Here is a 27,289-nt window from a genome sequence, read left to right on the forward strand (position 1 = left end):
GCCTGAAGTTGGTCCGGGTGTGTGGCCCGGATGGATCAGCAAGGTTGGCAGACGGTGGTGACTGTCTGCAGGAGAGGCCTATTGGAGCTAGCCGTAAGGACCGTGGATGGGCGGTGGCCCAGCGGTACCGGACCGGCGAGCAAAGAGAAGCCAGCACCATCCGGCAGGGGCTTACGGACCCCGGCAAGGCTAGGAGTCACCGTGAATTTGTCAAATCCGTTAGCGAAGGGAACCTCCTGGGTTTCCCAGCAGCCAAGCCCCGACAGAAGGCAACAGTCCAACCGAGAGAGGGAAACACAGTCACCGCCAAGGCTAAAGTTCCTAGGGCCAGAGCCTGCGGGCAAAAAGGGCTCCTTCAGCAACCTCCAAGCTGGGGAGCGGGTTACCGGTGGGAACCCATTGGAACCGTTACACTACACAAGTGCAGGAAAAGGCAGTCACCATCAACCTGCCGGGAGGAGAAACACCGCAGCCGTCTGTGGGACCCGTCCATCCAGCCGTCTGTTTTACCGGAGACTTTGTGTACATCATTGGCTGAGTGAGTACCACCGTGCGGTGCGGCACAGCGCTGCCCCCGCAACCCTGCACCTCACCAGGCCCCGTAACCCGCCTGCCATCCATCCCTACCCCATCACCGGGCCCCGGGACAACCAACCCCCCTACCCACGGAGGGGAGAACTAACACCCAGGCTGCTCCCTGTCACCGCTCCCGGGATCCCCGTTCAGAGCAGCGGTGGTGTCACCAATCTCACCACAACCGTGGGTGGCGTCACGGACAATCTCAAATCCCCACAATCAATCCTCACCCTTTTCACTCACGGGCGAGGAACGCCGCTCGAGTCCCCGGGATCCGGCCCACCGCTCGAACCACCACCGAGCAGCAGCCGCAGCGGCAGCGGCCGGACCCGAGCAGTGGGAGAGCGCAGCGTCCCCTCCTCCGCCCGCGACATATACACTATATACAACCCGCAGCCTCTACTGTATATACAGTCTGCAGCCTTTATTCTATATACAGACTGCAGCCTCTATTGTGTATACATCCTGCAGCAGCCTCTATTCTATATACAGCCCACAGCAGCCGCTATTTTATGTACATCCTGCCATAGCCTCTATTCTATATACAGTGTTGTGATCCAGTAACTGTGGAAGATTACAGAAAAAATGCCATTAGTAGAAAAACACCAAGAAAAACAAGAGTAGTTTGAATCTGAGCTGACCGCAATCCTCTAACTATCAGACCACACTAGAAGTAGCCGTGGACCATTCTTAAACACCTAGACACCACGTCACAGCCGGAGACATCAGCTACACCTCACAGATAGAAATGAGGAAATCTTATTTGCCTCAGAAAAGTTCCCAAAGGAATAGCCAGCCCCCGACATATAAAGATTATGGTGATGTAGTAAAACACGATACACAAATAGGAAAAATAGATTTAGCAAAGGCGAAGCCCGACTACCTAGATACAAAGGAAAGAAAAGGAACCTGATTGCGGTCAGAACAACACCCTGCAGAAAAATACCAATCTCCTGATAGTAAAAATGGCCCTGGAGGTCGAACGACTTCACCCCCACTATAATAGGTAGTGTTGTAAATAATGGGAGAACAAAATACCAAAAAGAACCCAAAAATAGAAAAGTGCAAATAATCAAGTTCAACAGGGAGAATCTCCCTTTTCTTGCAGAAGAGCTAGCAAAGGGGAAACCCCCATGCTCACCAAACTAGAAAACAAATCTTCACCTGCAAGAAAACAGATTCCAAACAAAAAGAAAAACAAACACCCTAAGGTGGAAACCAGAAAGCAAAGCAAAAGCTTGCAAACTTATCTGCAGAGGTCTTGCACAGGAAAACAGGGAAGGACAAAACTGGCACCACCAAGGCAAAAAGTGCTTTCCTATATATTTCCTATACACCAGGCTTGTCTGCAATAGGAATTCCTTAATTTCCAATTAATTCCGACACCTGTCTGAGTCACAGGCTCAGACTCAGCTTCATTACCATTCCTGGCCACCAGAGGGAGCACCAAAACAGCACCCACACAGATGACATTCACAACAATACAGACTGCAATAGCCTCTATTATATATACAGCCTGCAGCAGACTCTACTCTATATACAGCCAGCATCAGTCTTTACTCTATATACAACCAGCAGCAGCCTCTTATCTGTATACAGCCTACAGCAGCCTTTATTCTGTATGCAGCCAGCAGCAGCTTCTATTCTGTATACACCCAGCAGCAGTCTCTATTCTGTATACAGCGTACAGCAGCCTTTATTGTGTATACAGCCCGCACCAGCCTCTATTGTGTATACAGCTCACAGCAATTTCTATTGTGTATATAGCCCACAGCAGTCTCTATTGTGTATACAGCCAGCAGCAGTCACTATTTTGTATACAATCCGCAGCAGTCTTTATTGTGTATACAACCCACAGCAGTCTCTTATTATGTATACAGCTCACAGCAGTCTTATTGTGTTTAGAGCTCACAATAGTCTCTATTATGTATACAGCCCACAGCAGTCTTTATTGTGTATATGGTTGGCTGCAGTCTTTATTATGTATATAGCACACACCAGTCTCTATTGTATATACAGCCTGCACCAGTCTCTTTTTGTATATACACCCACAGCAGTCACTATATCATATATATATATATATATATATATATATAAATGCATATGCAGCCTGTGTACTCACATATTAAACCAAAAAAAGAGATAGAGATCCATATCTATCTAGAAATTTGACAGCGCAGATCCCACCATATTTGTCTAATATACAACCGAAAAAAGTGTGTTCTGCAGGTATAACCGTTCAATAATTCATAAAGCATCCATTATGGTTAGAAAATTTATCATATTTTATTCCATCATATTTACAATACAAAGTTTATTTATTGCTGGTACTCACAAGAAATTAAAAATCTACCCCATAAAAACATACAAAAAACAATCTGGTGCATGGTGGAACAGCCAAAACGTCCATCTAATTGTCAATATATATGCATAACTCCCTGGGTATTAATAAATATAGACAAATCTGATAACCTAGCATAACTAGGGTAAAGTGCAAGTGCAATTCAGTGGTTATGCATTCAAACTGGAGCATAGATGTCAAATAGCAGCCAGTTATGCAGCCCAAAAACCATGTTTAGAGGTAATCATAGGGTTAACACATTTCCCATCATCAAAAACAATGCATCATTCAAGGATATCATCACAGCATAGATAAAGTATATATAACAACCTAATGCCAAGAGAAGAGGACCTCCGTTAAGTCTAGTAGGTATCAAGATTCATTAGATAGCAAACCCAGGTGGCAGACCACAGCGCCCAGCACCTCGACGCGCGTTTCGCCTCTCGCTTCGTCAGGAGGTGCTGGGGTAGCTGCGGGGGTCACTCATTTATACCTAAGAGCCCAACTGATGTCCATTTTGCGGCGCGCGCTGCACGGCGGAAGCCGCATCATCCACTTCCGCCAGCGTCCCAGGAGGCGTCCCGCACATGTGCGAGGATCATCCCACAATTGGGCGCCGGCGAGAGGGGAGAGGCGGGTTCCGACATGCAGAGCGCGCTCTGACATCAGTGTGGCCGAGTTTCCATATTGAGAGAGGGGAAAGGTAATGGCAATGTCTGGACAATAAAAACATATAGGATGGGATTATAATGGACTATTAGGCAAGATTATATATGGAGGAGACCCATAAATACATGAAGGGAATACCCGCACTCATTAAAATACATTGATTGTACATTGTCAGGATAAACAATCATAAATATTCATAAGACTCTGACACCTAGTGGACAGCCCCTATATAACACCGGGGATATATCTCATAATAAACAATACATTGTAAACCACAGGGGAAAGGTCCCAAGTAGATAATAAATATTAATCCTGATAGATGTTTTCCACATATGATCACAAACAATTATATTCATGCAGTGGATCACATCCAAGCTAAGCATTAATTCTGAAGCGGTGCATCTTGATTTCGGGTATTCTTTCCTCCAAGATATAAGCCTTAATAATCCACAAAGTCCTTCACATATTTATAAATACTTCATCCCATCCATATTAAATGTAAATACGTAGAAAATTCTGTGTGAAAAAAACATGGTATAGAGACATATAAATAAAATGACCACAACACATATAAAAAGTGAAATAAACAGTGGCAACAGCTCAGTACTAGCGCAAATTCCTGGACCAACACCCAGTCAAAACAAAACCAAATCGGAGAGACCACATAAACAGAGAGGACATGATGGAAGAATCAAAAAATAAAAAAATGGACCACATTGTGGGACGGAGAAAGCCAAGGGGCCGATCCTGATTTGTCTATATTTATTAATACCCAGGAAGTTATGCATATGTATTGACAATTAGATGGACGTTTTGGCTGTTCCACACTGCACCAGATTGTTTTTTGTATGTTTTTATGGGGTAGATTTTTAATTTCTTGTGAGTACCAGCAATAAATAAACTTTGTATTGTAAATATGATGGAATAAAATATGATAAATTTTCTAACCATAATGGATGCTTTATGAATTATTGAACGGTTATACCTGCAGAACACACTTTTTTTCGGTTGTATATGTGTACTCACATATGCAGGAGTTTTTCTAAGAGTGGCGCGGTGGGACTGTGGAATGTTTAAGGGATAGAGACAGAGCTGGGGTGGGACCCTGAAATTCCTGGTGGCAGCCCTGCCACAGAGTCCTCCAAAATGATGAGCTCCACACAGCCCCCATGGAGATTAATGTCCCCATTCAGACCCTATAGAGAATGATGTCCCCCACACAGCTCCCATGGAGAATGGTGTCCACCCAATGTCCCCACAAAGCACGCTTGCACAGGATTACTTTCCCTACACAGCCCATTTTGGAAAATAATGTCCCCACACAGCTCCCTTAAACAATGATGTTCCGATACAGCCCCCATGGAGAATGTCTTCCACAGATATCCCCTTAACACAATGATATTCCCACACAGCCTCTCCCCCCTTATAGCCTTCCTCTATGTAAAATTTCATATACAGTGACAAGCAAAAAAGTAACAATGTTTAAACTTTTGATTGTGGGGCTCCATATCTCACCATCCACTATATATTTGAGCATGAGAGTTCCTTCATTTTATAGGCAATCAATTTGGCTATCTCATACATAAATTTGAATTAGAACTACAGTTAGGTCCAGAAATATTTGGACAGTGACACAAGTTTTGTTATTTTAGCTGTTTACAAAAACATGTTCAGAAATACAATTAGATATATAATACATCCAAATCGGAGAAAGGGTTTAGGAATCATAGCTCTGTAATGCATAGCCTCCTCTTTTTCAAGGGACCAAAAGTAATTGGACAAGGGACTCTAAGGGCTGCAATTAACTCTGAAGGCGTCTCCCTCGTTAACCTGTAATCAATGAAGTAGTTAAAAGGTCTGGGGTTGATTACAGGTGTGTGGTTTTGCATTTGGAAGCTGTTGCTGTGACCAGACAACATGCGGTCTAAGGAACTCTCAATTGAGGTGAAGCAGAACATCCTGAGGCTGAAAAAAAAGAAAAAATCCATCAGAGAGATAGCAGACATGCTTGGAGTAGCAAAATCAACAGTCGGGTACATTCTGAGAAAAAAGGAATTGACTGGTGAGCTTGGGAACTCAAAAAGGCCTGGGCGTCCACGGATGACAACAGTGGTGGATGATCGCCGCATACTTTCTTTGGTGAAGAAGAACCCGTTCACAACATCAACTGAAGTCCAGAACACTCTCAGTGAAGTAGGTGTATCTGTCTCTAAGTCAACAGTAAAGAGAAGACTCCATGAAAGTAAATACAAAGGGTTCACATCTAGATGCAAACCATTCATCAATTCCAAAAATAGACAGGCCAGAGTTAAATTTGCTGAAAAACACCTCATGAAGCCAGCTCAGTTCTGGAAAAGTATTCTATGGACAGATGAGACAAAGATCAACCTGTACCAGAATGATGGGAAGAAAAAAGTTTGGAGAAGAAAGGGAACGGCACATGATCCAAGGCACACCACATCCTCTGTAAAACATGGTGGAGGCAACGGGATGGCATGGGCATGCATGGGTTTCAATGACACTGGGTCACTTGTGTTTATTGATGACATAACAGCAGACAAGAGTAGCCGGATGAATTCTGAAGTGTACCGGGATATACTTTGAGCCCAGATTCAGCCAAATGCCGCAAAGTTGATCGGACGGTGCTTCATAGTACAGATGGCCAATGACCCCAAGCATACAGCCAATGCTACCCAGGAGTTCATGAGTGCAAAAAAGTGGAACATTCTGCAATGGCCAAGTCAATCACCAGATCTTAACCCAATTGAGCATGCATTTCACTTGCTCAAATCCAGACTTAAGACGGAAAGACCCACAAACAAGCAAGACCTGAAGGCTGCGGCTGTAAAGGCCTGGCAAAGCATTAAGAAGGAGGAAACCCAGCGTTTGGTGATGTCCATGGGTCCCAGACTTAAGGCAGTGATTGCCTCCAAAGGATTCGCAACAAAATATTGAAAATAAAAATATTTTGTTTGGGTTTGGTTTATTTGTCCAATTACTTTTGACCTCCTAAAATGTGGAGTGTTTGTAAAGAAATGTGTACAATTCCTACAATTTCTATCAGATATTTTTGTTCAAACCTTCAAATTAAACGTTACAATCTGCACTTGAATTCTGTTGTAGAGGTTTCATTTCAAATCCAATGTGGTGGCATGCAGAGCCCAACTCGCGAAAATTGTGTCACTGTCCAAATATTTCTGGACCTAACTGTATTTGGCATATGGTTAGTTATGCAGATTCCTGTCATGTCATTGCATTGTTACTTTTTTGCTCCTAAAAATGTAAATTTAATTTTTTATTGTTTTGTAAGTATTTTGTAAATCTCCCTTTTGGCTTTCAACACTGCCTGAATCTTTCTAGGCATACCCTCTATCAGATTCAAGCATGTCTCGACCGAAATCTGATCCCAGGTCTATTCACACGGTCCCAATGTTGGTGTATACTGGTCGACTCACTTTGTTATGTATACAGGTTTGTCTTCAAGTCTACCCACAAGTTTTTGATTGGGTTGAGGTTACCTCTACTTCATTGCATTGTCACTGAACCATTTCTTCACCTCAACGCATGTGTGACGCCACAGGGCAATGGAATACTTGGTCCCGGACGTGTGGTGAACAGGGGAGTCGTGGTCGCGGCCGATGCCCGGTCCCGTGACGCCAGGGGTCAATCCGAAAAAGGGTGAAAAAGTGGAAAAATAAAAGTAAAATAAATAAAAGAGTTTTTGACTACGCCACTTGCGGGTTGCGGCTATTTTGTAGGAGCCGCCGCTGTGTGATCTTCCTGGGGAGGGTAGTATAATGCAGCTCAGGTGTTCTGGCCCTCCGCAAGTAGGGCTAGGCCCTTGAAGAGGATGATGGTGGTTGTAGTGTGCAGTGTGAGCTGATGATGCACCAATGTAGAAAGAATTCAAGCCACACAGGAACTGCAGTTTAAACTGGTTATTACTCACTATTCTGGTACCAGTGCCCAGGTGGTGCTGGTTTTCAGCTCTTCCCTCACCCTTTGTTCCCAGTGCCAGTTAGTCAGTTAGTGACCTGGTGAGCTGTCCTCCGTGCACACTTTGTTTTTTGGTGGGTCCCCATGGCCTAAAGCTTGCTGGGAGCCCCTTCGTTCCACAGTCTTTACCCGTATAGCAGGCAGCCTGGACAATTTAATGGGCTGGACTCTTGTCTCTGTCCCTGTCCCCAGGTCCCCTCCTTCCTGCTTTGCTCCAGACACTCAGTTTGGTGAGGACCCTGATGATCCCCTCTCCTGGCAGATTTAACAGGTAGCTTGAAGCGTACTCCCGTTTAAGGGTTTTGCACCCCGCCTGTGTTGGATGCTGTGAGTCCTAGTCCTGCACTCCTCTGGCAACCCTGGGTTCCTTGAGCACTGGTTCCTTACTCCACAGCAACTCTCCTCTTTTTTTAGCTCCAGTTTTTTCTTCAGGTTTTAACACCTTTCTCCTCACTTTCTCTCACGTCCTCCTCACTCCTAACTGACGTCCTCCTCGCTCTTAACTGACTTCAGTTCCCGCTCTCTGTTTAAGTTCAGCCCCTCCCCCTCCCGGGTTTCTAGCTTACCGATTTGATGAGCCACCTTCCAATAGGCGGTTACCATCAGGCCTGTCTCTAAGCTGTCTCCAGGCAGGGAAAAGGAGTTGTGTGTTTGTGTGTTGTGTTGTCACCGGCACTGATATTCCAGGGTTTGGGTTGTCCACCGGTTACATATTTTGTGGCACCTGATAGCTCAGGGGTGCTACACATGCTTTGCGCCGTTGTCCAGATGGAACACTATGTCATCCTTTTCATACCCAGAATACTCGAGAGTATGAAGTAAAAGTACTCGAGAGTATGAAGTAACTCGTCTTGTAGGATACTCATATATAGCTCATCATTGAGACCACCATTGATCCAATGCCTTTAGCTGTGAAACAACCCCATATCATCAGAATTCCTCCACAGAACTTAATAGTTCCTTGAGTTTCTCAATCCGTTAGCCCATGTTACCCTTGTTTCCTACAGAACCATTTTCACCCATCAGAGCCTAGTCTATTGATTTTTGTCTCATTTCTCCAGATCACCTGCTTCCAATCTTCTACTGTCCACTTTTTGTACTTCTTTGCAAACTTCAGCTGATGCTACTGTATAAGAATTCACTGTGGGAGTATCATATGGTGTTTGGGAGACACTTTTGTTGGCACCATACTTTATGGTGGCCATGAAAAGGCGGCCACGAAAAGGGTATCTTATTGCATGGGGACACTATGGGGAGGAAAATTACCTTGTAAGAGCTGCAAAATTGGGAGATGTGCTCTTTTGTGACCACATTGAATATTTTTTTTTTTGTTTGTGGGGGCCAAATTAGGACTTCTGCTATTGGGTCCCATGTTTTCAATGTACCCCCCTGTAGTCAATGTAACCTAGCCCAGTATTCATATACTATATTATGGTCAATGGATTTTGTGTCCTTGGAAATGTATACAACAGCATTGACTATATTCAGATACAAGCACCATTTGCAATAGAAATATAAGAATGGTATTTCTTCTTCACGTTAAAGAGGTACTCTGGAGGAGATAAAATATTCTTTTACTGGTCCTGCCCATATAAACTATAAAGATGGGATGAACAACACAGTCCTATATCCTTACAATACCTATAATTCAGTGTGATATAGGAACTGCTCTCCATGCTCCCCCTCCTCTCTGGGAAATCACACATAATGGGGTTTACTCCATGCTGTTATTAACAGCCAGTCACCAGATAATATCTGTTTTTGTTCTGTCGTAGAGCAGAGGGTGTGGTGGGGTGTGACCATGCCCCCTGTTTTCCAACTGCAGGGAAGCAGATATTGTCAGGAGACTGATTGTGTATACTAAAGGACAGTAGTGCAAGTTGTGGTGTAAATTAAACCCCTTATTGACATAGGATGTACCGGTACGTCGGCTTCATGACTTTGATGTGTACACACATGTTAAACCTGTATTTTTTCCTGCACATGTTGGTTGATCTGATCAGCCGACATGTGCCTCTAACAGGTGTGGGTAGATCAGATATCGCACCTGTTAACTAGTTAAATCTTGTTGTCAATCTCTGTTAGCAGGATTTATTGCGCTCTGGCAGAGAGCACATCATTCCTCACTCCCATCGGCTGCCACGTGACGTGATTACAGGGCGCTGATGGGTTGTCAAGACAGCCAGCGGTCAGATGACCCCTGTGTCTGTCACAATGAACGTCCAGTGAATGCCAGCTGTGAGTCGGCGTTCATAGGAAGTCATCATTTATGCTGTACAAAGTCATTATTTATGCTGTACAAAGCCATCATTTATGCTGATGTACTGCTCTGTACAGCATAAGCGATCAGAAGATTGCAGCTTCAAGTCCCGTAAGGGGACTAGTAAAAACAATAAAAAGTGGGAAAAAAAAAATCTAAAAATATCATAAAATTAAAAAAACACAAAGGTTCAAATCACTTCCCTGTTGCCCATATACACATAATTGGTATCATCGCATTCAGAAATGTCCGAGCTATTGAAATATAAAATAAATTAATCCGACAGGTAAAGGGCATAATGGAAAAAAAAATCAAAACACCAGAATTACATTTTTTTGTCCGCTGCAACATTGCAATAAAATGCAATAGAAGGCGATCTAAAAAAGAGTATAACTAAAAACACCAGCTCAGGGCGGAAAAAAGAAGCCCTCACACAGCCCCAGATCCCAAAAAATGAAAATGTTACAGGTCTTAGAAAATGGTGCCAAAAGCCCCATTTTTTGACAACTTGTTGATTTTTTTTCTGTCCCTTAAATAAAAATAACATGCATACTTGGTTTTATCTTCAAACTCATACTGACCTGGGGAATCAATAAAGATAAATCATCTCAGCAAACCAAATGATCCAACCTCTAAGAAGCTGACGACTTGTTTCACCCGCAGGCAAGTGATGCAAAGAAAGAGAAAAAAAGTCAACATCCGGACTAGATGAATAAAATCTTCAATATTTAATAAAAAAACAACCAAAAACACATGACAGCCTTGTCAGGTTTTTTAATATGTGTTTTTGAATAAATATTAAAGATTCAAGTCATCTAGTCCAGCAGCCGACGTTTTGTCGTTTTCTTTGTGTGCCGCCCCCACGCCAGCAGCCAGTGCTGCTCGGATCCGGATCTACGGTACGGCTCCAGGGGTTCTCCAGATCCGGGGGTCGCACGGACACTCCGAATAAAGGGGGACGTATTTATACGGGATTGGTTGTAAAATGTCTGATGCCACCCACGGTGTGTGGTGAGCGTTGTGGGGCTCCCAGGGAGGTTGGGCTGGCAGCTGGATGTTAACCCCTCCGTGGGTAGGGATGGATGTCCCGGGGCCCAGTGTCTCTATGCTGAGGATGGTGATTGCAGGGGCCGGCGCACCTGGCCAGGCCGGGGATGTTACTCACGATCGAATAAAGCACACAAGTCTTGTGGTAAACCAAGGTGATGGTGGCCGGCTGCCTCAGATGGGTGTATCTGATCCCACACTCGGGTTGGTAGTCAAAGTCTCTCTCCTCCGCACTCAGTGTGTTGTAGGTAGGACTTCCCGGTTTGAAACACGGGAGTCCGCTCCCAGTCCTTTGGTTGGGAGCCGTGCCTGTCTGACACTGACCCTTGGGATTTACAGGCCCTGGCAGCTGCCCTATCCCTCTTGGTGGGTGGTTGTCTACTTTTTGGGACTTAGGTTGGGACAGGACCTATAATCCTGCCCCCAATTGGTTAATTAGCTAGGCCGTCGGTGCCGGTCCTGGCTTCAGGGTCCAAGTACCCCCTCTGTGCACACGTTTCCGGGTCAGTTCTCCGATGTCGGTACCGGTGGGCTCCAACCCTGTCCCGGTCCACCTCGGATCCCCGGCAGCCGTCTTACCGTCTCCTGCAGACTCTGGCTACCGTCTGCCACCTAGCCAAGGTGTCAGGGCTCCGACCCTGGCACCTGTCAGCTTGGCACCTCCACTCCAACTTGAACTTGATCTCAATCTCAATCTGACTGTTTTCCCGCCCCGGGCTCTCCAGACCCCTAGGTGGGCGTTTCCTAACCACCTGGTCCTTCCCTCAGGGGGGTGACTAGGGTTTCAGGTTGGCAGATTTAACCCTTTGTGGGATAGGTGTTATGCGGGGGCCTATGTGTACATCTACCTGGTTTTCCAGGGCGTTACATTTGCATGACCTGGAGGATCATATTGCCAGGTCAGTTTTAACATATGGTGGAAAAAACCCCATTGTGGAATTGTATTTTTTTTGCAATTTAACCGTACTTGGAATTTTTTTCCTGCTTTCCAGAATACTATGTTGCAAAAGGAATGTTGTCATTTGAAAGTACAACTCGCCCCGCAAAACAAGCCCTCATACAGCCTTATTGACTGAAAAATAAAAAGGAAGAAGGGGAGGAAAAAAAGAAACCGGAAAAATGCAATATTGCCACAGCAGGAAGGGGTTAATATTAGTCTGTCTAGGAATACATTATATTAAATGATTTAATCCAACTGTCTCTATCAAATTGCTTCTTGAAATAATTTTCCCAATTTATTGCATGAGATTTTTTCAAAACATCTTTATTTTCAATTAAAATTGCACACAGTTAATTTGTTTTCCAACTATTTTTAGTAAGAGGAAAAAAGATAGTACTGCTATAGGAAGCTAAACAGGAAATTTAAAATGTCTATAGTAAAAGTTTGGGATTTCCAAGAAGATAAAGAATTCTATGTCCTAGAATGTGATAAAGGAATTATATTGGTCATAGGTAATATACCCAGTTCTTTCCAATTTTTTAGAGATATAGTTGGAAAAACATTTTAAATATTGATGATATATTATGTAGTGATATTATTTGTATTTTTTTATTATGTTTTCTAGGTTTTTTTCCATGATAAAATGGTGTCTATTAATATATGTAATTTTGGGAGGTTTAGATGAGGATTTAAAAGATGAGATATTATTAACAATTATAAAGGGTGTATATTGTTTAGGGATAGTTCCAACACTTGTTATTATTTTCTGTTAATGTTACCCATCTTTGACTTTGAGAATATTAGTTGTTATAGGCTTCTAAATTTGGATAGACACATTCCTTTATTTTTCTTATATATTTGTTTAGCTACTCTAGGAGGTTTATTATTCCAAATAAAATGAAATATTTTTTCAATGAAAGTTAGTTAGCATACAGGGGCGAAACGGTAGTGGTCACAGGGATTGTGACTGCGACTGGGCTCGGGGGGGGGGCAGGGGGCCCGCAGCCCCAGCCCCTGATTTAGCTGGATTTATGTCTAATGCCGCACATCCAGCTGAATTGCATCATGGTGCAGAGACCCGTTGGGTCCCTGCACTGTGATACATGCTGCTGGAAAATCAGTGGCAGGCTGGCAGCTAACATTGGCGGCCCTGTGACTGAGGTGGCGCATGACAATGACGTTATGCGTTGCCATAGCACAGACGCCAATGAAAGCTGCCGGCCACTGTGGGCTGGCTACACAAAAGGGACGCCACACAATCTGGTAGCCCGGGAGGGTCTATACCAGGAAGGGGACAGTAAATACCAGAAGAGGCCCAGGAGATGAACATATATGTAAGGAGTGGGACAGTATAAAGCAGGAGGGCCCCAGGAGAGTAATATATATACCAGGAGGGGGACAGTATATAGCGGGAGAGGTCGAGGAGAAGAACATATATACCAGGAGGGGGACAATATATATCAGGAGGGGGACAGTATATACCAGGAGGGGCCCCAGTAGAAGAACATATATACTAGAAGAGGGAGAGTATATACCAGGAGTGTGACAATATATACGTGAGGGGGACAGTATATACCAGGGTGGGCCAGGAGAGGAACATATATACTAGGAGGGGGGAGTATCTACCAGGAGGGGGATAGTATATATAAGGATGGGGGACATATATACCTGGGTGGGGGACATATTTACCAGGAAGGAGCCCAGGAAGGGGTACATTACAATAGGATGGGGGATATTACTGCATGATAAGGGGGAACAACTTGTATGTCTAGAGGATTTAGAACACTAAATGTATACATACATATACATACATCTGACCAATATACAGGTATGGAGAGGCAGGTCCAAATTTTGCCCCCGGGTCCATCGAACTCTAGTTACGCCCCTGGTACCTGGTAGCATAAGTAGTATAATAATTTTATAGGATGATTTTTCCTAACTATGTATTGTCAAATTTGGCTATTTCTTTTATTTAGTTTTGTGTGTCTTTAACTATTACGGACAGGTTTTTATCAGTAATTACATTACCTGGGTTGGTGAATAAGATTCCAAAATACAAAGTGTTATTTTCTGCTAATTACAGAGACAATTGCGGAAAAGGGTTTCTATACCGCGCCAATGATCACAAGTCTGGATGTCGGATTGATGTGGCTTTATTGTAGCATAGGTCTACGCGTTTCAGGAGCTCTGCTCCCTTCCTCAGGACCATAGGAACAACATCAAATTTGATGAGATTTGATGTTGTTCCTATGGTCCTGAGGAAGGGAGCAGAGCTCCTGAAACGCGTAGACCTATGCTACAATAAAGCCACATCAATCCGACATCCAGACTTGTGATCATTGGCGCGGTATAGAAACCCTTTTCCGCAATTGTCTCTGTTATCAGCTACCCTGGGTTGCCGCTGCCTGGATCCATCTCTAAATGCTAATACAGTAGTTGTGACTATCACAACTACAGTTAGTGAGTATTATTGCTCCCCTTTCTGTTGCCCTGTGCCTATAAGGGTAAGACCCTATTGCGCTTTATTTTCCACAGCTCCTCTTCTTATTTTCTGCTAATTGGAAAGGGAATTTTTTTTCCATTTGGTCTTAGGCTATGTGCGCACTAGGCATTTTTACCCGCGGATTTAACCGCAGTTTTGCTGCGGAAATTTCTTGAGAAATGTTTGAAATCTTTCTGCAGACTTTCCAGACAATCTTTCCCAGCAAAACCTATGGGAAAAGAAAATAGCTGTGCGCACACTGCGTTTTTTTCTCAAGAAAATTCTTTGTGAAGATTTTCTTGAGAACATTTCTTGAGAAAATGTGCATGTCACTTCTTTTCCGCAGGTACCTCTGGTATACCCCCGGTATTTCACTCCATTCACTGTAATGTAATCGCGAAATTCCGGAGGTATACCGCAGGTAGCAAATGATGTGCGGTACACCCCCAGTATAGCCGCGATTTACCTGCAGTAATGTTCATCGCTGCCTGCGGTTTTGCAGGAAGTGATGTCATTATGACAGAAGAGGAAGCGGAGCAGAGTAAACACAGACGTCACACTCCCTGGACGCCGCACAGAAGCACATCCGTGTGACCTCCAGGTGCCCGTGCAGTCTAGTTCCCGCTCCGACCCCGCCGCTGCCAGCACAGCAGTGTCAGTGTCTGCCCGCAGTATCAGCAGCTTGTCACGCTGCAGCGCAGGCAGACACTGACACACAGCAGTGCGTGCAGCCGCGGGGATGATGAGCACTGCTGTCAGGAGGTGAGATGAGATCATTACCTGCTGTGACGATCTCCTGCCTCCTGACGTCACCGCTGTCACTGCCGTCTATGCCCGTCTCGCGGGCGGGCCGAGACTGTCACTAGTGGTGACGTCACGGGCTCTCGTGATCCTGCTTAGAACGCGGCGGTCATAGAAGTCAGTGACAGCGCTGACGTCAGCAGTGCAGGAGATCATCACAGCAGGTAATGATCTCATCTAACCTCCTGATGGCAGCGCTTGGCATCCCCTGCAGGGACCTGGGCTGACCTATTGATGTTAGCTCAGGTCACTGCATTACTCTCGGAGCCAATGGGGAAACTTCTGTTCTTCATTGACTGGGACAGTAACTATGGTATGGATAGTCGTGGGACCCCCCCTTATTGGATTACGCCGGACCCGGATTTGATTGTTCTTGTCAATAAATTGGTGAAAGAGGGAATGTGGGGAGTATTTTTTTCAAATAAAACTTTTTTGTTGTCTATTTTTTATTTCTTACTGACTGGGTTGGTGATGTTGGGTATCTGATAGACGTGTGACATCACTAACCCCAGGGCTTGATGCCAGGTGACATTATACATCTGGCATCAACCCCATATATTACCCCGTTTGCCACCGCTCCAGAGCAACGGGATGAGTTGGGACGAAGCGCCAGGATTGGCACGTCTAATGGATGCGCCACTTCTGGGGCGGCTGCCTGCTATTTATAGGCTGGGGAGTGTCCAATAACAGTGGATCTCCCTAGTCTGAAAATATCAGACCCCAGCTGTCCGCTTTACCTTGGCTGGTGATCCAATTTGGGGGGGACCCCACGTTTTTTGTTTTAAATTATTTATTTAATGTAAAATAACAGCGTGGGGTGCCCTCTGTTTTGGATTACCAGCCAAGGTGAAGCTGCCAGCTGTGGTCTGCAGGCTGCAGCCGTCTGCTTTACCCTAGCTGGCTACAAAAGATGGGGGGACCTCACGTCATTTTTTTTTTAATGATTTATTTATTTTTTAGCTAAATACAAGGCTAGGCACCCTTTAATGCCACATGAAAGTCACTAAAGGGTGCCAGCTTAGAATATGCAGGGGTGGGACATTATATAGGTCTTTCTCATCTATCTATCTATCTATCTATCTATCTATCTATTCATCTATCCATCTTTCCCTCTATCCATTATCTGTCTATCTATCGATTATCTATCTATTATCTATATTATTTATTGCAGTTCAGCATAAAAAAACGCAAGGACCAACCTGCGGAAAAACCGCGGCAAAATCGCGGCAAAAACGTATGCGTTTTTCCCGCGGTTTTGGTGCGTTTTTTTACCGCAGGTGCGGTAATCTTCAACTCCCAGAAGTTTCTCAAGAAATTTTCTTGAGAAAAATCACTTTTCTAGTGCGCACATAGCCTTATTATAGTTGGAGTCTCTAAAAATGCTTAGAGTTTTAGAATTATTTGTAGTAACTTTATAGCATGTGTGAGGCAGTGACGGGTAATATTTGAAGACCGCTATGTGTCCCCCAGAATGTGTCTGGAAACCCTCTGAGTTTGCTATAGCTATTACGGGGAGCATAGCACAAAGGGTAACAAGGAGACAGATCCCTCCTCCCAGTCCAGGTTTTGTAGCAATCCTCATGTCCAGCATTTTCGTTTAAATCTGGCAAAGCACATCAGGGTGTGTCTCAGTTGAGAGCCAGGCTTGATGAAGCTACCACATGCTGTGTGAGCTGAGCTGGCTCTCTGTGGAGTGAACACAGGCCAAGAGTGTGAGCCTAGGAGAACCTTAACAAGAACCCTGCGGTTAACGGGGTCCTAAGGTAACAAGACTTTTTATACCAAGGATTTGTCTATATGCACCGGCTGTGATCCGGAAGAGACTTTGATTGTAGGAAATTGGATCTATTTATGCTGCAACAATAAATAGACTGTTGGTGTGAACACGCTGCTGCCTCACGTTTTTGCCCAAGCAACGCCGCTACCTCACACATGAAATATATGAAAATCTTCTAAGATATGGCTAATTTCCTGTAAAGAATTAAATGGGCCAGTAATTGTATTGTCCACATAGTCCAATTTATCTTTTGCTTGACTATCAGATCTAATAGACTCAACCAATAATTCTATAATAATGGTAAATTAATTATAATAGAGTTTATTTACAAATACGAATAGATATATTCTAGGGGTCAATTTAAACTCAAAAATATATTAACCCCAATTTTCTAAAAAATTCTCCTTTATTATATCAAGCTAAAAAAAGACTCATAGACAAAAATACATACAATGTCTCAACTGGAATCAACCAATACAGGGGTAGATACAAAGCAATAATTCATCCTTCAATCACAGATCAATATACAGTTCTCCTCCTAAACAATTCCTCAGAGGGAAAAATTGCAATTTTTCAAGGATTTACATATGCTTCATACCGTTGTTTATATTAGATATATTTTTCTTAAACCAACTATTAAACTCACTGTAACACAGTGGTTTAGGAACTGAAAACAGAGACAAAAAGATATTTTGTCTCTATATCTAGTTCCAACCCCTATCCAGTATTAGAGACCATATACCCACAATAATAGAAATATCATCCCTGATAGCTCCTTGTAATGTATTTTATGACCGCTATTCAACATCCAGATCATATCCACAGCTGATCAATTTAGCAGAGGAAAAAACAGGGATAACTTTAAAAATAGGCACATTCTGGAATACCCATAGGTTATTCCTAACAGAACCAACACCCCAAAATTTATGTACATTCATCTACTGAACTGTTATTTTTAGATATCATGCACCTAACAGAATGCCAAAAGGTCATTCACTGCAGAACAGAGGCCCAATACTGGCTCAATACCATCATCTGAACTGTTAGAAAAAAGGATTTTTTTCAGCAAAGCAACAAACACATATATGCCAAAGATTATACAGGATAAGTCCAATGACCATAATATATTCCTTGATAAAGTTCTTAATAGATGAAATATTAATCACATCTGCCCTTGAAGTTAAAAAGATATATTCCTCTTCATAAAGATAGTCGATTTCAGACACATGATATGTCACAGGTTCCTTCTGGTAATGGTTACACACTCTGTGCTTGATAGCTTCACCTTCTTAGGATGCACTTTACATCTTACACCTTATTTCAGACACATAATATGTCACAGGTTCCTTCTGGTAATGGTTAGACATTCTGTGCTTGATAGTTGCACATTCTTGGGATACGTTTACACCTTACACCTCGACGCGTTTCCCCCCTTGTATGATAGGGCCAAAGGGTTCATCAGGAGGTTTTATTGATCCATGAGTTCAATATCAATATTCAATATGGATCTAAAAGAGGAGGAGAGAAATATATACAATCTCTCAATAAAAATAAGATACACTTCCTAACATATATATGAAAAGAATACACCATCAGGGTTTTGCTCAAAATGAGACTATAAATGGTCCCACCAGATATAAACTGCCCTATTCAATATACATATTCCCTACATCGATATAAGTCTACTCCTTACAAATAGAAAGGAGTACATAGATATGTATACATATACACAAATTAATGACCACATAGACTAAATCAGTCAGCTGATTTTAAATATATAATAGATGTAACCGATATCACTTACCCCAAAATCACCTCAAATAAAGCATGGTGTGCCGAACCGGACCACTACAGCAATGGTTTAGGGGTCCAAAATAAGATAAGACAGTCTGAGCTGGCTAAAATGCCATGATAACATCCGTCACAAAAAATCCCCAAATGAGGACACCGGCACGCCAGCCAGCAGCCATGCAGCAGCTTTTAAATGAGAGCGGGCGCCATTACGTTTCCGGTCCCAGCCGCCTCCCATCATTCATTACGACCGCGCACATGCGCAGTAACGTCTTCCACGTTGTTTCATATACAAATCCGATGTTACTTCCTGTCTACTTCATCAAAGCCACCGCGCATGCGCAGACCCGCGCCGACCACGCAGCCGCCCATATTCTCCAACCGGCAATGCGTAGTTCACATAGCGCAGCGCCGCGCATGCGCCCAAGGCCTTTAAGAGTATACAAGCTACAAACAACATGCTACAAGATTCCAAATAACAAAGGGGCCACATGGAGGGGATTAAGCTTACTGACTGATCTCATAATGTAAACCAGATATATTTAAAAAACATCAAAGTGCCTTTCTGCATATATATATGGAATTAGTAAATATAATCATTAAAGGGTCAATTCAATACTCCCAGAAACAGGGGGGACATCCTCACCCTAACCAACATTAGTTATACCCCTCTCTTCATAATTACTTGACCTTTAGCTTACTGTTACTATTGATAAAAACTCACAATCCCATTACCAATAATGGGGGTTTAAATTAGAAAGGTTATCATTCCATCTAACCTCATCTAGTCTTTTCAATACCTCCGGACCATGCACCAAAAATAGTAAGGGAAGAGAATACCCTCCCCCCAGTGAAACCCTCTCAGTATATTCCCAAAAACATCACTACCCAATATACGTCAATCCAAAAAACACCCATATGTTAGATTTTCATTAAGACCCGTTGGTTGTACCGACCCCAAACGAAATATCCATTCCGTTTCTTTCCTAAGAATCTTATTGTCCCAATTCCCTCCTCTTTCACTTGGTGTGATTACTTCCAAGACCTCAAATTTAAGTACGCCTGAGTCGCCTCCATGATTTTCCCAAACATGACGGGATATAGGGGTATCCCGTTTGTGCCGGATATCTCCCAGATGATCCCCTATACGCCTTCGAAATTCGCGTCGCGTTTTCCCTACATAGTTCTTTGGGCATGTACATGTTACTACATATACTACCCCTTTTGTCAGGCAATTTGCAAAGTCCCTCAAAAAGTACTTAACCCCTGTAGCTACACTGACCGAATATTTAGAGACATTAATCCAACCACAGAAGTGGCATCTACCACATCTAAAGGTACCACAGACCCGACGGTTCAGCCAGGTCCCCTCCAGTACTGGTTTTTTATAGTGGCTATGTACCAATCAGTCTGCTAATGACCTACCTCTCCTAAAAGTTATCTTAGGATCTTCCGAGATATTATTTCCTATGGATTCATCTGCCTTCAAAATGCCCCAATGTCTCCTCAAAATTCCAAAAATTCGTTCCGCCTGTACATTATAAGTACCAATAACCCTGATCTCATCCGGGTTAGCTCTTTTTATAGTTGGAACTAGCAGGGAACTCCTCTGTTTATGAAGAGCATGTTGAAAAGCTCCATTAAGCGCCATCTCCGGATACCCTCTGTCTCTAAACCTACCCCTCAAATTGGAAGCCTCCAATTTAAATGAGTTAATCTCAGAACAGTTGCTCCTTGCTCTAAGGTATTGACCCTTCGGAATACCCTTCCGAAGAGGTAGGGGATGATGACTCTCCCATCGCAATAAACTGTTAGTTGATGTAGGTTTCCTAAAAATGGTTATGTGAATAGAGCCTTTCTCATCCAATGAGCTAAGAAGATCAAGGAACGATATTTTCTGCTGGTCTATCTCGTATGTGAATCTTAGATTAAAATTATTCACAGTTAGTTCTTCCACCATTTGCACAAACTCTTCTCTAGTCCCAGTCCAAATGATCAGAACGTCGTCTATATACCTGTACCACGCGCTTATCTTATCCTGCCACCATTTATATTCCCCAGAAAATACGATGGTTTCCTCCCACCAACCCAGGAGGAGATTTGCATAACTGGGCGCACATGAGCAGCCCATTGCAGTCCCCCTGAGTTGATGAAAGTACTTACCGCCGTATAGAAAATAATTATGGTGCAGGATAAATGATAGCAGATCAAGGACAAATTCATTGTGCCGATCGAAGTGGACGGCCCTCCCAGATAGATAGTAGCGGACTGCTTGCAGACCCTTCTCATGTATGATGCTACTATAGAGAGCCTCCACGTCGACCGACGCCAAAAACGTTCCCTGATCCACCGTCATCCCCTCCAGTTTCAACAGAAGGTCCGATGTATCTCTTAAGTATGTGGACAGTGAAACAACAAAAGGCCGCAATATTTTATCAATATAGATTCCAACGTTCTGACCAATCGAACCAATTCCGGCCACAATGGGCCTTCCCCTCAATGGTGTTACCCCCCTTATGCAATTTTGGAAGTGCATAAAAGGTAGGCACCACCGGATAAGTAGGGACCAGGAATCTGTGCTCCTGGGTCGAGATTAAACCAGTATCCAAGGCTTCATCCAATAACACAACCAAATCCCTAAGAAACCGTTCAGTGGGGTCAGTCTTAAGAACTCCATACGTATCAACATCATTCAGGATTCTCATACACATGGAGTTGTATTCTTCATGATCTAATACAACAATGTTGCCCCCCTTGTCAGAGGACTTGAGGACAACATTTCTGTTTTTCTCCAAACTCATCAATGCTTCCCATTCCAACTGGCTAAGATTAGATGGCACATTACTATTATGAGGTTTCAGTCTTCCAAGATCTTTCTCAACTAGCTGCAGGAATAAATCGATCTTACCATAATCCCCAGAGGGAGGCATCTTAGTACTCTTCCTTTTTAGGTCGGTAAAGGGACCATTTCCCAACTCTGGCAATTCATCATTAACAAGATCCATCAAATCTCCAAAGACCTCAATATCTTCCTCCTCCACTCCCAGAGCAAGATATTGTTCCTTATTATTAGATTTAAAAAAAAATTTCCACTTCAATTTACGACAAAACAAATTCAGATCCTTTACCCAAGTAAACAGGTTGAAAGGGGTGGTGGGTACAAATGACAGGCCCTTCGATAATAATTGAATTTCCTCATTTGAAAGGTACTGTCGACTCAGGTTAACAACTTGTCCCGAGTTAACTACATCTGTTGTATTCGACCCTTGTTGAGCAGATTGTTGGGTACCTGCTGTCCTAAAAAAGGCAATGGTGCAGAGGAGGATGAGGCTAAAGGCGAGGCTATTACCCCTCCAACTGCCCCTCCCCCCTCTGTCTGTATGTTGTTCTTTGTATTGCTCCTGGTTCTCACAGCTGGTCCCCATCTCTCTCTCTGGTCTCTCCAACCTCCTTTTCTGTTCCGTCCACCCCCTCACCTGTTACCTGCTCTATAGTTCCTATTTGCTCCCTCCGAGTCTGATATTTCAGTCTCAGATGATGATGCTTCAAAAATATTTTTAGTTATTGTAGAAAAATTATAGGCCTTTTCAGTTTGGAACTCGCTATGATCTCTTTGAAATTGTGTATGTTTTCTGGTTTTTAGTTGATTTTGATACCTTTCAATATCTCCCTGTAAAATACTCTCCTTTTTATTAAATTCAGGGTTAGATTTAAAACCTAGTGTTTTTTCAATCAGGGTATTCAAGGCCCTCTCTGCTTCCTTGAACAACTTCCTCTCTTCTTCCAAGAGCAAGCCCATAAATCTCAGGGAAGAGGCTATCAACTCTGCCTGCCAAGCCTTTAAAAGCTCCTTACTGCTCGCTCTTGGGGAGGGATTAATGTTAATACGTAATCCCTTAGGTACAATATTATTCTTGATATAATTCTCCAATCCCTTGATTTCCTGGTGGGTTTGAGGTTGGAGAGACCAGAGAGAGAGATGGGGACCAGCTGTGAGAACCAGGAACAATACAAAGAACAACATACAGACAGAGGGGGGAGGGGCAGTTGGAGGGGTAATAGCCTCACCTTTAGCCTCATCCTCCTCTGCACCATTGCCTTTTTTAGGACAGCAGGTACCCAACAATCTGCTCAACAAGGGTCGAATACAACAGATGTAGTTAACTCGGGACAAGTTGTTAACCTGAGTCGACAGTACCTTTCAAATGAGGAAATTCAATTATTATCGAAGGGCCTGTCATTTGTACCCACCACCCCTTTCAACCTGTTTACTTGGGTAAAGGATCTGAATTTGTTTTGTCGTAAATTGAAGTGGAAATTTTTTTTTAAATCTAATAATAAGGAACAATGTCTTGCTCTGGGAGTGGAGGAGGAAGATATTGAGGTCTTTGGAGATTTGATGGATCTTGTTAATGATGAATTGCCAGAGTTGGGAAATGGTCCCTTTACCGACCTAAAAAGGAAGAGTACTAAGATGCCTCCCTCTGGGGATTATGGTAAGATCGATTTATTCCTGCAGCTAGTTGAGAAAGATCTTGGAAGACTGAAACCTCATAATAGTAATGTGCCATCTAATCTTAGCCAGTTGGAATGGGAAGCATTGATGAGTTTGGAGAAAAACAGAAATGTTGTCCTCAAGTCCTCTGACAAGGGGGGCAACATTGTTGTATTAGATCATGAAGAATACAACTCCATGTGTATGAGAATCCTGAATGATGTTGATACGTATGGAGTTCTTAAGACTGACCCCACTGAACGGTTTCTTAGGGATTTGGTTGTGTTATTCGATGAAGCCTTGGATACTGGTTTAATCTCGGCCCAGGAGCACAGATTCCTGGTCCCTACTTATCCGGTGGTGCCTACCTTTTATGCACTTCCAAAATTGCATAAGGGGGGTAACACCATTGAGGGGAAGGCCCATTGTGGCAAGAATTGGTTCGATTGGTCAGAACGTTGGAATCTATATTGATAAAATATTGCGGCCTTTTGTTGTTTCACTGTCCACATACTTAAGAGATACATCGGACCTTCTGTTGAAACTGGAGGGGATGACGGTGGATCAGGGAACGTTTTTGGCGTCGGTCGACGTGGAGGCTCTCTATAGTAGCATCATACATGAGAAGGGTCTGCAAGCAGTCCGCTACTATCTATCTGGGAGGGCCGTCCACTTCGATCGGCACAATGAATTTGTCCTTGATCTGCTATCATTTATCCTGCACCATAATTATTTTCTATACGGCGGTAAGTACTTTCATCAACTCAGGGGGACTGCAATGGGCTGCTCATGTGCGCCCAGTTATGCAAATCTCCTCCTAGGTTGGTGGGAGGAAACCGTCGTATTTTCTGGGGAATATAAATGGTGGCAGGATAAGATAAGCGCGTGGTACAGGTATATAGACGACGTTCTGATCATTTGGACTGGGACTAGAGAAGAGTTTGTGCAAATGGTGGAAGAACTAACTGTGAATAATTTTAATCTAAGATTCACATACGAGATAGACCAGCAGAAAATATCGTTCCTTGATCTTCTTATCTCATTGGATGAGAAAGGCTCTATTCACACAACCATTTTTAGGAAACCTACATCAACTAACAGTTTATTGCGATGGGAGAGTCATCATCCCCTACCTCTTCGGAAGGGTATTCCGAAGGGTCAATACCTTAGAGCAAGGCGCAACTGTTCTGAGATTAACTCATTTAAATTGGAGGCTTCCAATTTGAGGGGTAGGTTTAGAGACAGAGGGTATCCGGAGATGGCCCTTAATGGAGCTTTTCAACATGCTCTTCATAAACAGAGGAGTTCCCTGCTAGTTCCAACTATAAAAAGAGCTAACCCGGATGAGATCAGGGTTATTGGTACTTATAATGTACAGGCGGAACGAATTTTTGGAATTTTGAGGAGACATTGGGGCATTTTGAAGGCAGATGAATCCATAGGAAATAATATCTCGGAAGATCCTAAGATAACTTTTAGGAGAGGTAGGTCATTAGCAGTCTGATTGGTACATAGCCACTATAAAAAACCAGTACTGGAGGGGACCTGGCTGAACCGTCGGGTCTGTGGTACCTTTAGATGTGGTAGATGCCACTTCTGTGGTTGGATTAATGTCTCTAAATATTCGGTCAGTGTAGCTACAGGGGTTAAGTACTTTTTGAGGGACTTTGCAAATTGCCTGACAAAAGGGGTAGTATATGTAGTAACATTTACATGCCCAAAGAACTATGTAGGGAAAACGCGACGCGAATTTCGAAGGCGTATAGGGGATCATCTGGGAGATATCCGGCACAAACGGGATACCCCTATATCCCGTCATGTTTGGGAAAATCATTGGAGGCGACTCAGGCGTACTAAAATTTGAGGTCTTGGAAGTAATCACACCAAGTGAAAGAGGAGGGAATTGGGACAATAAGATTCTTAGGAAAGAAACGGAATGGATATTTCGTTTGGGGTCGGTACAACCAACGGGTCTTAATGAAAATCTAACATATGGGTGTTTTTTGGATTGACGTATATTGGGTAGTGATGTTTTTGGGAATATACTGAGAGGGTTTCACTGGGGGGAGGGTATTCTCTTCCCTTACTATTTTTGGTGCATGGTCCGGAGGTATTGAAAAGACTAGATGAGGTTAGATGGAATGATAACCTTTCTAATTTAAACCCCCATTATTGGTAATGGGATTGTGAGTTTTTATCAATAGTAACAGTAAGCTAAAGGTCAAGTAATTATGAAGAGAGGGGTATAACTAATGTTGGTTAGGGTGAGGATGTCCCCCCTGTTTCTGGGAGTATTGAATTGACCCTTTAATGATTATATTTACTAATTCCATATATATATATGCAGAAAGGCACTTTGATGTTTTTTAAATATATCTGGTTTACATTATGAGATCAGTCAGTAAGCTTAATCCCCTCCATGTGGCCCCTTTGTTATTTGGAATCTTGTAGCATGTTGTTTGTAGCTTGTATACTCTTAAAGGCCTTGGGCGCATGCGCGGCGCTGCGCTATGTGAACTACGCATTGCCGGTTGGAGAATATGGGCGGCTGCGTGGTCGGCGCGGGTCTGCGCATTCGCGGTGGCTTTGATGAAGTAGACAGGAAGTAACATCGGATTTGTATATGAAACAACGTGGAAGACGTTATTGCGCCTGTGCGCGGTCGTAATGAATGATGGGAGGCGGCTGGGACCGGAAACGTAATGGCGCCCGCTCTCATTTAAAAAGCTGCCGCATGGCTGCTGGCTGGCGTGCCGGTGTCCTCATTTGGGGATTTTTTGTGACGGATGTTATCATGGCATTTTAGCCAGCTCAGACTGTCTTATCTTATTTTGGACCCCTAAACTATTGCTGTAGTGGTCCGGTTCGGTACACCATGCTTTATTTGAGGTGATTTTGGGGTAAGTGATATCGGTTACATCTATTATATATTTAAAATCAGCTGACTGATTTAGTCTATGTGGTCATTAATTTGTGTATATGTATACATATCCCTTTGGCCCTATCATACAAGGGGGGAAACGCGTCGAGGTGTAAGGTGTAAAGCGTATCCCAAGAATGTGCAGCTATCAAGCACAGAGTGTCTAACCATTACCAGAAGGAACCTGTGACATATTATGTGTCTGAAATAAGGGTGTAAGATGTAAAGTGCATCCTAAGAAGGTGAAGCTATCAAGCACAGAGTGTGTAACCATTACCAGAAGGAACCTGTGACATATCATGTGTCTGAAATCGACTATCTTTATGAAGAGGAATATATCTTTTTAACTTCAAGGGCAGATGTGATTAATATTTCATCTATTAAGAACTTTATCAAGGAATATATTATGGTCATTGGACTTATCCTGTATAATCTTTGGCATATATGTGTTTGTTGCTTTGCTGAAAAAAATCCTTTTTTCTAACAGTTCAGATGATGGTATTGAGCCAGTATTGGGCCTCTGTTCTGCAGTGAATGACCTTTTGGCATTCTGTTAGGTGCATGATATCTAAAAATAACAGTTCAGTAGATGAATGTACATAAATTTTGGGGTGTTGGTTCTGTTAGGAATAACCTATGGGTATTCCAGAATGTGCCTATTTTTAAAGTTATCCCTGTTTTTTCCTCTGCTAAATTGATCAGCTGTGGATATGATCTGGATGTTGAATAGCGGTCATAAAATACATTACAAGGAGCTATCAGGGATGATATTTCTATTATTGTGGGTATATGGTCTCTAATACTGGATAGGGGTTGGAACTAGATATAGAGACGAAATATCTTTTTGTCTCTGTTTTCAGTTCCTAAACCACTGTGTTACAGTGAGTTTAATAGTTGGTTTAAGAAAAATATATCTAATATAAACAACGGTATGAAGCATATGTAAATTCTTGAAAAATTGCAATTTTTTCCTCTGATGAATTGTTTGGGAGGAGAACTGTATATTGATCTGTGATTGAAGGATGAATTATTGCTTTGTATCTACCCCTGTATTGGTTGATTCCAGTTGAGACATTGTATGTATTTTTGTCTATGAGTCTTTTTTTAGCTTGATATAATAAAGGAGAATTTTTTAGAAAATTGGGGTTAATATATTTTTGAGTTTAAATTATAATAGAGAGAGAAGACATCTCT

Source organism: Anomaloglossus baeobatrachus, chromosome 3 (genome assembly GCF_048569485.1).
Source record: "Anomaloglossus baeobatrachus isolate aAnoBae1 chromosome 3, aAnoBae1.hap1, whole genome shotgun sequence".
Taxonomy (NCBI): domain Eukaryota; kingdom Metazoa; phylum Chordata; class Amphibia; order Anura; family Aromobatidae; genus Anomaloglossus; species Anomaloglossus baeobatrachus.